Here is a 13,210-nt window from a genome sequence, read left to right as displayed (position 1 = left end):
AATTAATCTATTGTGCCTTTATTGCATATGGAACTAATAGATTCCTTTTTAATATTTTAAAATTATATCAATTACATTACGTAATGAAAAAAGATCTATTGTATAATGTAAAAGATGATGCTAAATAAATGTGCTCTCACGATTTTTCATATTTTAACTTTTACTAATGAAACTTTTAATAATGCGATTACTTATATATGTTTTTATTTATAATAATATTCATAAGGATATTTCTTTTACATTTGTTCGTTTGAAGATTTATTTTTATTTCAATTTTTATTTATACAATATTGTGATAATTACAATTTGATTAAAAAAAAGAAGAAGAGATTACTGGGCATTTTTTTACTTTTTTTACATTTTTTTACTTTGGATAGAATTTAAAAAAAAACAATTTTTTTATTTTGTATGATCATTAGGAATAACCATCAGATGAAAAAAAGATTCGAATCCCAATATTCGTAATACCAATATTAATTATTGTATATCATTATGATAGTTTAGCCATCATCGCGGTATAGGGAGCTTAAATCTGAAGACGGGGGGGGGGGGCAGTAACAACTAATAACATTTTATATACATATATAGTCACCTATTTATTATGGTCACCTACATATGTTAAGGATGACAAAAAATTATTTTCTTTTATTATGAGCTGTGTTTATCTTCATCTTGAAGATAATTCCTAGCAAGATTACGTTTAAGAAATCTTAATGACATCATAGTATAGTTGTTTTAGTACGTCATTAAGATATCTTTAGACGTTACCTTGCTATTTGGGTATCATCTTCAAGATAGAAATAAATATAGATCATGAAAAAAGAAATTTTTAATATTCTTAACATATGTAAGTGACCACAGTTACTAAGTGACTGATATATATAAAATACCATTAATTGTTTTCAGATTTAAGCCTCTACACCGCGTCAAAGTTGTAAAAGTTTTACTCTAAATACAATTATACTGGTCATTATAGAGAGTATAACAGGATTTTAAAAATCGTATAAATGTTGTCCATGATTAGTCCTGTTGAACAGAGGAAAAAGAATTATCGAATAATATGCAATTATTATTAGAAAAGCTTTAGAAGATAACGCAGTGATATTAATATCTCCAAAAAACTTGAAATCCGAAAAACAAAATAAAAAAATTAACAAAAATTAACAAAATATTAACAAAAATTAACAAATTGAACAAAATAAAAAAATTAATAAAACTTCTTGAATGATCATAGCCGTTAGAAGCTTAAGTCTGTAACTATTGTCCTATACATATATAATTATTATTTATTATGGTCACTCATACGTCAAGAATAATAAAAATTAATTTTTCCAACATTATATATTTTCTATCATTCTCTAAACGCACCTTTAGAATTCACACGCACAAAAGTTTTTAAATATTCTTCTATAATTTAGTGTATAAATAAAATCATAAATTTTAAAAAACTTATATAAATAAATGTTTTAAATAACATTTATATTTATATGCAACATTTATATTTATGTGCTAATTTTTGTTTTTTCAAATTATTAAAAATATTTGTTCTTACATTATAATTAGTATTATAATATTATAATTATTTACTCTTGCAAATATAAAATGCAAATATGAAAAAATAATTGTTAATAAATTTTAAAATTAATTTATAGTCTTGAATATTTTGTTTAATATTAATATTTTATCTTATAGGTGTACTATCAAAGGTGTATGGTTTGGCAATTGAATGACATATCCTCTTTAGGAAGCATTTTTGCGAACAGACGAATCTGTGAACAGACGAATCTGTGAACTGTGATTTGTGAACAAATTCACAAAAGGTATCACAAAGTCCTTTGATTACAAAACTCCAGCTTAAACCTGTCACAGTTTCCTTTAAAATCTTTTCATTTGTTATACCTAGGAATAATGAAACGAATTATTTCAAGACTTTAAAATAATTTTAAGACTGTGCTAAAGCTATTATAGTAAATACAAAGTGCCTACTGATATTGTTCTTAAAATAGATAATTTGTCTAATTTTAAAATCTTTCTTGCCATCTGATTTTGCTCGAAGGCCGCGCAGATTGAGTGATTGGAAGTATTATAAAGGCACAAAATTTAGAAAGCTTCTGTTATATGATGGTTTCCTAATTTTTATACACCGAGAAGTTTATGAAAATTTCCTATTATTTGCCTGCTGTTCGAATTCTAGCCGATTCTGTATTAATAAAAGATTATGCTGCTGATGTAGATAAATTATTTAGGTTATTTGTAGAACATAGCTCTAAAATTTATGGACAAACTTTTATAATATATAATGTTCATCATTTAATACACATTGTTCAGAATTGCCAGTTACATGAACATCTTGAAGAATTCAGTGCATTTAAATTTGAGAGCTTTTTAGGACAAATTAAGAATTACCTACATGCACCAGGGAAAACACTTTCTCAAATAATTTGCCGTGTAATAGAAAAGGCAGCCATTTTTTCATTTCATCTTTCTTATTCTAGAAATGAATTATCATTCGAACAACCTCATTATAGAGGTCAAACTCTAAATTGTCAAGGAGAGCAATATAATAAAGTTTGAACGTCAGATAAAAAATTCTCTTTAAAATCTGCTGATGCATATTGTTTTACAAAAGCTAATGAAATTATTAAAATAGAGAATATTATAAAGGATGAAGAAACCTATTTGATTGGCAGAAAATTTAAAGAAAAATCAGATTTTTTTTCTTATCCATTTCCTTCTAGTTGTATAAATATATATATATTGTTAACAATCTTGGATCCTTACATAGATAATGTTTAAACGATATTAAAAAAAAAGTTATATTACTATCTTTTCCTAAAAAAGACACAAAAAATAATTGGATAGTTACAAATATGAGTGTATGTTTTCCAATGCCCCATTCCGAAATATTGTAACATATCACTGCTGTACTTTATAGCGTTATAATACATTCAATAACATATTTAAAGCGTTGAAATAAAGCATTGTATATTTATATTTTTGACAATAATAAAAGTAAATATTTTTGATAGTAATAAAGTATATATAATTTAAAATCTCATTCTGTCTCTAGTTGATAAAATTCTTGTCAATATATATTCTACAATGTTTCCTTTTTCTATAAAGCAATATATTATTAATATATTTATCTCATATAATATATAAACATGTTGATTGATCAATCATAATTTCAATAGAAATATCCACATCAAATCTACATTGATATTTCGAGAATAAAGTATCTCGATGTAACGATGAAAAAAGAAAGTTGTATCCACGTAGAAAATTTGTTGATAAATCTGTATCCACGTAAACCACGTAAAATACATGGATTCGACGTGGACGTGACGTAACTATTTTTGTCGGGATAGTTAGGGTCTGTTCTTCTTAGCTGCACTGCTACACTAGTACAATAAGTTAGAAAGAGATAAATATATTTCTTTCACTCTAATTAACTGTACTAGTGCAGCAGTGCAGCTAAAAATAATAGCCCCAGTGAAACATCTCGAAGTGGCGGCAATAATAATTGACATAACCTTATATGTCAAATTATTTTTATTGTTGATAAGTGAAAAAAATTATGAAAATTGTAAAATTAAATAAAAAACATGGATAATCTGAAGAAAATGTTCCTAAACAGGTAAGCTTTTTTCTCTTTCTATTATTAATTAATAATACTTTTATTTGCAGCAAAATCATAATAATAATAAATAATATAATATAATATAATGAGAGAAATAATCTTCTGCGTAGCCATATAATTATAATTATATGATTTTCTACAATCATTCTTGGCTATGCAGCAAATATATAAACTTCGATGATTGCAGAAATACTATATAATCATAATTATGTGGCTACGCAGAAGATTCTCTCTCTTACATTATGTTATATTATTATTGTATTATTTATTAACAATAATTATTTTTATTTGCAGCATAGTCATAATAATAAATAATGTGATATAACATAATATGAGAGAAAATAATCTTCTGCGTAGCCATATAATTATGATTATATGATATTTCTACAATCATTTTGGTTACGCAGCAAATATATAAACTTCTATGATTGCAAAAATACTATATGATCAATTATGTGGCTACACAGAAGATTCTCTCTTTCACATTATGTTATATTATTGTTGTATTATTTATTAACAATAATTATTTTTCTTTGCAGCATAGTAATAATAATAAATAAGATATAACATAATATGAGAGAAAATAATCTTCTGCACAGCCATATAATTATGATTATATGATATTTCCAGAATCATTTTTGGTTTCGCAGCAAATAAGCTTTTTTATAAATTTTTATGATTGCAGAAGTACTATATAATCATAATTATGTGGTTATACAGAAGATTCTGTCTCACATTATGCTATGTTATATTATTGTTGTATTATTTATTATTATGACTACGCTGCAAATATATAAATTCTTATAAAAGCTACAAACATATAAACTTTTACAGATAATTATATATATTATTTAGATAAATAACTAATAATTCCATTTACTTAAAAATATATGCTAATAATATATACAATATATATATATATATATATATATATATATATATATATATTGCGACGTTTGTTCAATTCAATTCAAATGAATCGCAACACTCTTCGGGATGTTGGATGGGAGCGTGCGCGGGGGGGGGGGGAGCGAAAACGCCGTCAAAAAAATAACGGAATTAATGTACTCGCGCTCGGCGGAACAGGGATGGAGGACGTTCTCGCGCGAGCCGCGGCGGAGCGGAGGCCGTATCGATATATCGAAAAGTTGGGCGCCAGATGCGGTCTTTCACGTATCAGTTTTCGCGAAAAGCCGCTAAAAACGAAAGACGCTAAAAACGATAGCCTGCTTCGCCACGGGCCGACTAGCTCGCCTAACGGTAGAGGGGAGGGGTTGTTAGAGAAAGTTAATTGATTATGCGAGTTTTCACGGAACCAACAGACGACAGACAAGACGATAATCGACAACCAAGCGAGAGGAACACTTACGACGAACACTAACTAAATAAATTACGCGATTTGAACAAAGAAAGATAACAAGTTTATTACTAGAGAAATAAAATAACAATGCGAGTGAATAATAATAAGTCGATAATAAGAAATGTATCAATTTTGAACAATAACTCAGCAATCAATAAGAAGAGATAATTCAACTGAGATTAATAATTCCTTACAGAGACATTGGTTCGCTATTAATTCCACTAGAAACGAGAACGAATCATACAAATCAAGTTGAAACGACGGTTCACAATAAATTCGAACGAAACACGAAATATACAATACAATTAATCCGGGCACGAATGATACGGCGGTATTCTGAGCAACTATCTGCTCGAAATCGACAACGAAAACGAGAGCGCTAAGACAATCCGGTTGTGTATCCGAGCCCGTTTTTATGGCCGGAGTTCGCAGGACTGAGCGAGACTTTACGGAATATCAAGGGTTTTCGGCACGGAAATATTCGCGAATAATACTCAAACGATATCGTAATTTCGGCAGCCAGATCGACAACTTATCGCTACGGACTTTTCCTCGCAATTTCCTAGTTCGCAAAACAAATCGACAGCTTACTAAGGCGACAGCATAAGTAACCAAAGATCGAAAATACTTAATTCTTTTGCGAAGACGGATCACGTATGCGACAGGCGAACGATATTCTCAAAGTTCGATAGCCGACGGCAGACGGAGATTTTTCTCCGCCGACGTTTCGCCTCTTTCTTCCGCGTAAGCCGCTCAGATTTCACTCTCAATACTTTGGCGACTATTTCGCACCGCGACCAATTCGGCAGATACAAATTATCGTTTATTACGCGCTATTCGACGGCGCAATAAACGTGACGAAGACGCAAATATTCTATTATCCTTTATTACGCTCGATGCGACGGCGTAATAGGCGCGACAATGACGCAAATACTTTCACTCTACAATAAAATACCAGAAACGCTCATACGCACTCTTAACAATTAACGACGACATACACGCAATCGGACATCAAAAATCGCCCTAAGATACGTCACGGAATATTTTACGCGGCAACGACAGCGGTACGACAACACGGGCGGTATTCGCTTTCGCGATCCTTCGTGCACGCGATCGATATTCGGCGGTCGATAGCTACGCGTACAGAACACCCGAAACCCAGAGAGAGAGACGAACGTTGCCTTATCAATTTAACGCCGACGTTACGATGGTCCTTCCTCGGTCCTTTCCCCAAATAATGAGAGGAATCAATTGGTGTAAAGAAAACACATAGTTATTTTTAAGAAAAAATATATAATTTGCAATTAACAATTACATATTTTTTCTTTGAAACAACTATGTGTTTTTTTACACCAATTGATTTCTCTCATTATTTTGTACATAAAAGTATTAAGGCAAGATAATCGAAAAATGAATATTTTACTAGATATATTACGGTTTATGTTAAATTAAGAAATGATTTCAAGCCTCATAACTCGAAAAGTACTCAATAAAATAATATTTCATTATAGTGTTTTGGAAAGCTCTCGAGATAAGCTACACGAATATGTAATAAAAAATAGGGAGTTCCATTTAAGAAATTGAAGGTTACCTTTACGTCATCTTCAAATGACTCTCCAAGGTCAAATCATTGCCACTATCTGATGGCCCTCTTCAAACCATACAATTTTTATCTGAAACATTTTTTTTTTTCATTATTTTTCGAAATATTTGAGTGGATCACTTCAAATGGCCCACCCTGTATATATATATATATATATATATATATATATATATATACAGGGTGGGGAAAAAGTATGGAAGCAAACAATTATTTCCGAAACTATTCATTTTTCGACAAAATGTCTTAGACATAATTTTTATGGTATGAAAAGATGTATTATGTGGCATAGACGGCATGACCTTGAAATGATCCTTACGAGCTGCATACAAATAACGTAAAAAATTTCAAATGGAACTCGTCAGTTTTTGTTACAGATTCTTGTAGCTGATGTCGAAACGTTTACAAAACACTGCATATGGGCCCCATTCCCTTAAAAACACTCCCACTTACGAAACAATTGTGATACAAACAATTTGTATGCACATTGACATTGCTTACTGATTTCGCATCATGACGTTCAGTTGCGTCCACTAATAACATGTAATTGTACCTGTTGTCATATGATACATCTTGTCTTAACTGGTTGGATGAATCGCACTTATCTTACCTTAACTGGTTGGATGAATCGCACTTATCTTGCCTTAACTGGTTGGATGAATCGCACTTATCTTGTCTTAACTGGTTGGATGAATCGCACTTATCTTGCCTTAACTGGTTGGATGAATCGCACTTATCTTGTCTTAACTGGTTGGATGAATCGCACTTATCTTGCCTTAACTGGTTGGATGAATCGCACTTATCTTGCCTTAACTGGTTGGATGAATCGCACTTATCTTACCTTAACTGGTTGGATGAATCGCACTTATCTTGTCTTAACTAGTTGGATGAATCGCACTTATCTTACCTTAACTGGTTGGATGAATCGCACTTATCTTACCTTAACTGGTTGGATGAATCACACAATCTCTTTCCTTGAATACGGTTCGATGTACGCCTTAACTGATTCTACGAATTTCGCGTGTCTTTCGTATCGGCAGAAATGATCGAAGCGGGTTATTCTCCATTTGTTGCAGTAATCGCTACTGTTCTACTGATCTCTACTGATAATGACGTTCAGTCGCGTTACACACATTCATGTAATCACACGTACGCTGTCTATTTTCAATTTCGTCGATACGAATTATCACAATTGTTTCGTAACTGGGAGTGTTTTTAAGGGAATGGGCATATGCAGTGTTTTGTAAACGTTTCGACATCAGCTACAAGAATCTGTAACAAAAACTGACGAGTTCCATTTGAAATTTTTTACGTTATTTGTATGCAGCTCGTAAGGGTCATTTCAAGGTCATGTCGTCTATGCCACATAATACATCTTTTCATACCATAAAAATTATGTCTAAGACATTTTGTCGAAAAATGAATTTTGGAAATAATTGTTTGCTTCCATACTTTTTCCCCACCCTGTATATATATACAGGGTGAGGCATCTAAAATAGGCCACCTGAATAACTCCGTTGGTAAGCCGAATATAAAAAAATTGTTCAGACAAAAGTTGTATGGTTTCAAGGGGGACATATGATGGTGTCATTAGTTTAATCTTGAAGAGCCACCCGAAGGTCACGTGAAGGTCAGCTTCAACTTTTTAAATGGGACACCTTATATGCTTTTGCATATTCTTGTAGCTCATCTCAAGAGCTTTCCAAAACACTACAATTATGTTAGTTTTCATTAAATACTTTCCAAGTTATGAGGCTTGAAATCATTTTTTAATTTTACATAAACCGTAAAATATCTTGTAAAATATTCATTTTTCGATTATTTTACCTTAATACTTTTATGTACAAAATAATGAGAAGAATCAATTGGTGTAAAGAAAACACATAATTGCTTCGAACAAAAAAATGTAATTGTTAATTGCAAATTACATTTTTTTGTTCGAAGCAATTATGTGTTTTCTTTACACCAATTGATTCTTCTCATTATTTTGTACATAAAAGTATTAAGGTAAAATAATCGAAAAATGAATATTTTACAAGATATTTTACGGTTTATGTAAAATTAAAAAATGATTTCAAGCCTCATAACTTGGAAAGTATTTAATGAAAACTAACATAATTGTAGTGTTTTGGAAAGCTCTTGAGATGAGCTACAAGAATATGCAAAAGCATATAAGGTGTCCCATTTAAAAAGTTGAAGCTGACCTTCACGTGACCTTCGGGTGGCTCTTCAAGATTAAACTAATGACACCATCATATGTCCCCCTTGAAACCATACAACTTTTGTCTGAACAATTTTTTTGTATTCGGCTTACCAACGGAGTTATTCAGGTGGCCTGTTTTAGATGCCTCACCCTGTATATATATACATATATATATATACAGGGTGTCTGCTAAACATGCGGCAAAAATTCAGGGGGTAATTTATTGGGTTATTTTAAGACTTTTTTGTTATCTGATGATTTTCGAAAAAATGCTTTGTTTCGAAAATAAAAGCAATAAAAGTTTTTTGACAAATTTTTTTTTTTTGGATTATTTTCTATGGGGTTATCTAAAGTCATTAGTTTACACTACTCCAGTGGAAAATGTGGAAGATTTGAGAAATCGTATAAATAATGGATGCAATTCAATAAGAAACGACCCAGGTATTTTTGAAAGAGTTCGGCTGTCAATGAGGAGAAGATTAGATTCCTGCATCCTAGCTGGTGGTAGTCATTTTGAACAGTTCTTGTAATTTTCAATAATTTTGTTAAAAAACCCTGTATCGCCTGTTATCTATGGAATAAAAAATTGGTCAAAAAACTTTTATTGCTTTTATTTTCGAAACAAAGCATTTTTTCGAAAATCATCAGATAACAAAAAAGTCTTAAAATAACCCAATAAATTACCCGCTGAATTTGCCGCATGTTTAGCAGACACCCTGTATATATATATATATATATATATATATATATATATATATATACACACACGTATATATACGTACATTATCTGTGCAAGTTTATATTTGCACATAATAATAACAGAACTAGAGATTAATAGACAGATAGCCCATGACCTGGGTAAAAACTAGATCGCCACAGACTTTGCCCCTTACCAACACACTTTGCCCCTGGTTCGAGTCCGTGCTAAATTTCGTTGACTTTACCAAAAGACTTTGCCCCTGGTGCGAGTCTAGGCTAAATTCCTTTAATTTTATCAACAGACTTTGCCCCTGGTGCGAATCCAGGCTAATCGATTATGAGATGAATGAGAGGTGAGAGATTTGGTTCTCCCATTCGCTTTTTGGCTCCCGTTCGCACCCATTCACCAAAGATGGACAAAAAATTGTTATAAAATTAATATTACTTGATTGCTCGAATAATTAGTAATCAATTTAAAAAATTATTTATACTTGGATAATCAGTAATCAAAGTAAATAATTATTTGATTATTTGAATAATCAGTAATTAAAGTGAAAATTTCAGTAATCAAACTTAAAAATTTTTTAATTATTCAGTAATTATATAAGATGAGATCATATCGAAATTTAATTTTTCGATATAACTTTTAAATGTGCATGAGGCATAAAAAATTTGTTTGGACATTTCCAAGACTTTTAAAGTTGAAATTCTCAATTCTTTAATTAAATTTTGACATAACGCGCCTTACATCCGTATGACTCACATAGCCCATTTATTTCTTAGTGCAATTTTTAGTTATTTAAGTTCTTTATTGTTCATAAAGTTCATCTTTTCATTATCATCAAATATTTTTGGTACATATTTTCAAAAATTTTGTATTTTTATTTACCGCAGTTTCTTATACAAATGTCAAATCTTTTATCAATCTTCTGTGGAAAACGAAACTATTTACAATTTTATGATATGATATTATTACAATTTCTATATGCACATCTGTCGAATATTTTGTGATTTTCTTCACGCATTGTCATAATCTATTTTAATGCAAGAAAAACGCTTGCAACAATCAAAAACAAACTACCTGTCACGAACAGAAAATATCGAGAAAATACGCAATTTCCGCGAATTTCGTGATTTTTTAAAAAATCTACAATTTCGATTAAATTATAGATTATTCAGATCACTGCACAAGTATATAATTCCCAATAATAATTTTCAATAATTACGATAAAAAATTGTTTACTGAAAACTGTAAGCAAAAGTGCAATGGAATAAAGTCTGTGAGAAAATAAGCGAAAAAATAAACAAATAGGCAATAGAAAATTAATAATTTTCAAACAGAAAATTCTTGAAATGATCGAGGATTACAAATTATAAAGTATAAAATTAATTCATTTTCAAACTTTGCTCCCGGACAAGATCTTTGAAACGGGAAGAGATAAGATCTTTAAAAAAGCGAAAAGAATTAAAGCGTCGGAAGAATTAAAGCGCTGCGTTTCAATAGATTAACGCACAATGAAACTGACACGCAATTGTTTTGCCTCATCTCGAAGAGCTCACAAACTTCTGGCGTTCTTAAGCCAGTAGAAATAGTAAAAAAAGTGACAATAATTTCAAATGACCATAAACCTTTTTATTGCTTAGTTTTGCTAGCAACATAATATATCTCATTTTGCTAACTTCCTCGAGGTCCGCAAAATTAAAAAAAAACGAATTTGCAAAATTTGTTGCCACTTTACGTAGAAAATTGTAAATAATTAACAAACTTGGGGAAATGTTTAATTGATGGTTTTTTGCTGTTTATTAAAATTGCTAACCATCCCAGTGTCCGCAACATTGAAAATTGTTAAAAATTAGCATTTTTGTTAATAAATATTCCGCAAAAATATGTAATGTTTTGCAAAAGTGTTAAAATTTTTTTAAAAATATGCGAAAAGATTTATGAAAATTTGCGAACTCGTAAGTTGCACGAAATATATATATATATATATATATATATATATATATATATATATATATACCTATATTTCGTGCAACTTACGAGTTCGCATAGTGTTATGAATATAGGTAACAAATTCTTAAAGCATTTTATGTCCCGTATTTTCAAATTTGCTAACTTCTTCGAGCCCGGCAACATTATTAAAACTTAACAATTCCGAAATATCTCTCGCAATAAATTTCTTTTTCACGTAAGAAAAAGCAAAAAATTTTAAAAATTATCCGATTTATGTCGTGTTTGATGTCATTTTAATCGCAAAAATCTCATTAATCCAATTGAAATTATTTTCAAATCGATAAAATGTGAAATATAAAAGTTTTATTTTCTGTGGTAAGATGATATATGATACGTGAAAGATAAAGATAAAGGGAACCTCGCGAGAGAGACTTCGGAACTCTTTGATAATAGGTCATCTCGCTTGCTCGTTATTCGTTCTCGCTCTCGATATCGTCGAATTCGAATTGCGATTAAAATGACATCAAACACGACATAAATCGGATAATTTTTAAAATTTTTTGCTTTTTCTTACGTGAAAAAGAAATTTATTGCGAGAGATATGTCGGAATTGTTAAGTTTTAATAATGTTGCCGGACTCGAAGAAGATAGCAAATTTGAAAATACGAGACATAAAATGCTTTAAGTATTTGTTACCTATATTCATAACGCTTGCAACTTTTGGCGGAAATACAGTCGAAGAAACAATTTAATTTAAATAACGTTTATTTATATATATACTTGTTGCGTGCAACTTACAAGTTCACAAATTTTCATAAATCTTTTCGCATATTTTTAAAAAAATTTTAACACTTTTGCAAAACATTACATATTTTTGCGGAATATTTATTAACAAAAATGCAAATTTTTAACAATTTTCAATGTTGCGGATCCTGGGACGGTTAGCAAATTTAATAAATAGCAGAAAACCATCGATTAAACATTTCCCCAAGTTTGCTAATTATTTGCAATTTTCTACGTAAGGTGGCAACAAATTTTGCAAATTTATTTTTTTTTAATTTTGCGGACCTCGAGGAAGTTAGCATAATGAGATTATATTATGTTGCTAACAAAACTAAGCAATAAAAAGGTTTAAAGACATTTGAAATTATTATTGTTATTTTTTGGAATTATAATGTCTATTTCGACTCGCTTATCTTGAGTGATCACATCGACTGTGTCTCACTGAACGAATTCCCAGTGTGCTTTTGTTTGCGATTTTCAATATCTTACGATTTTTTATCATTGTTATTGAAATAATTATTGTGAATAGTGTGACGTGTGTGTGTGTGTGTGTGTGTTGTGATCCGATTTTATGAATCTACAGTTTTAACGAAATTGTAGTTTCGATAAAATCACGAGATTCGCGGAAATTGCGTGCTTTTTCGGCATTTTTCATTCGCGGTTGGCGGTTTGTTTTCAATTGTTGCAGGTATTTTTCATAGATTTTCATAGATTAAAATGGATAAGAATAATGTGAAGAAAATCACGATATTCGACAGATGTGCATATAGAAACTGTAATAATATCAAATCAAAGAACTGTAAATTGTTTCGTTTTCCACAGAAAACTGATGAAAGATATTTGACATTTGGATAAGAAATTACGGTAAGTAAAAATACTGATGGAGTTGCGGGAAGGTGATGTAGAATATAAGACACGCGCGTATATCTCACCGTACATTTTATTTAATACATTACGAAACGCGTGGTCGC

The sequence above is a fragment of the Camponotus floridanus genome, unplaced genomic scaffold (assembly GCF_003227725.1).
Source record: "Camponotus floridanus strain SB8 unplaced genomic scaffold, Cflo_v7.5 scaffold153, whole genome shotgun sequence".
NCBI lineage: Eukaryota > Metazoa > Arthropoda > Insecta > Hymenoptera > Formicidae > Camponotus > Camponotus floridanus.
Note: the sequence above shows the minus strand (reverse complement) of the source record.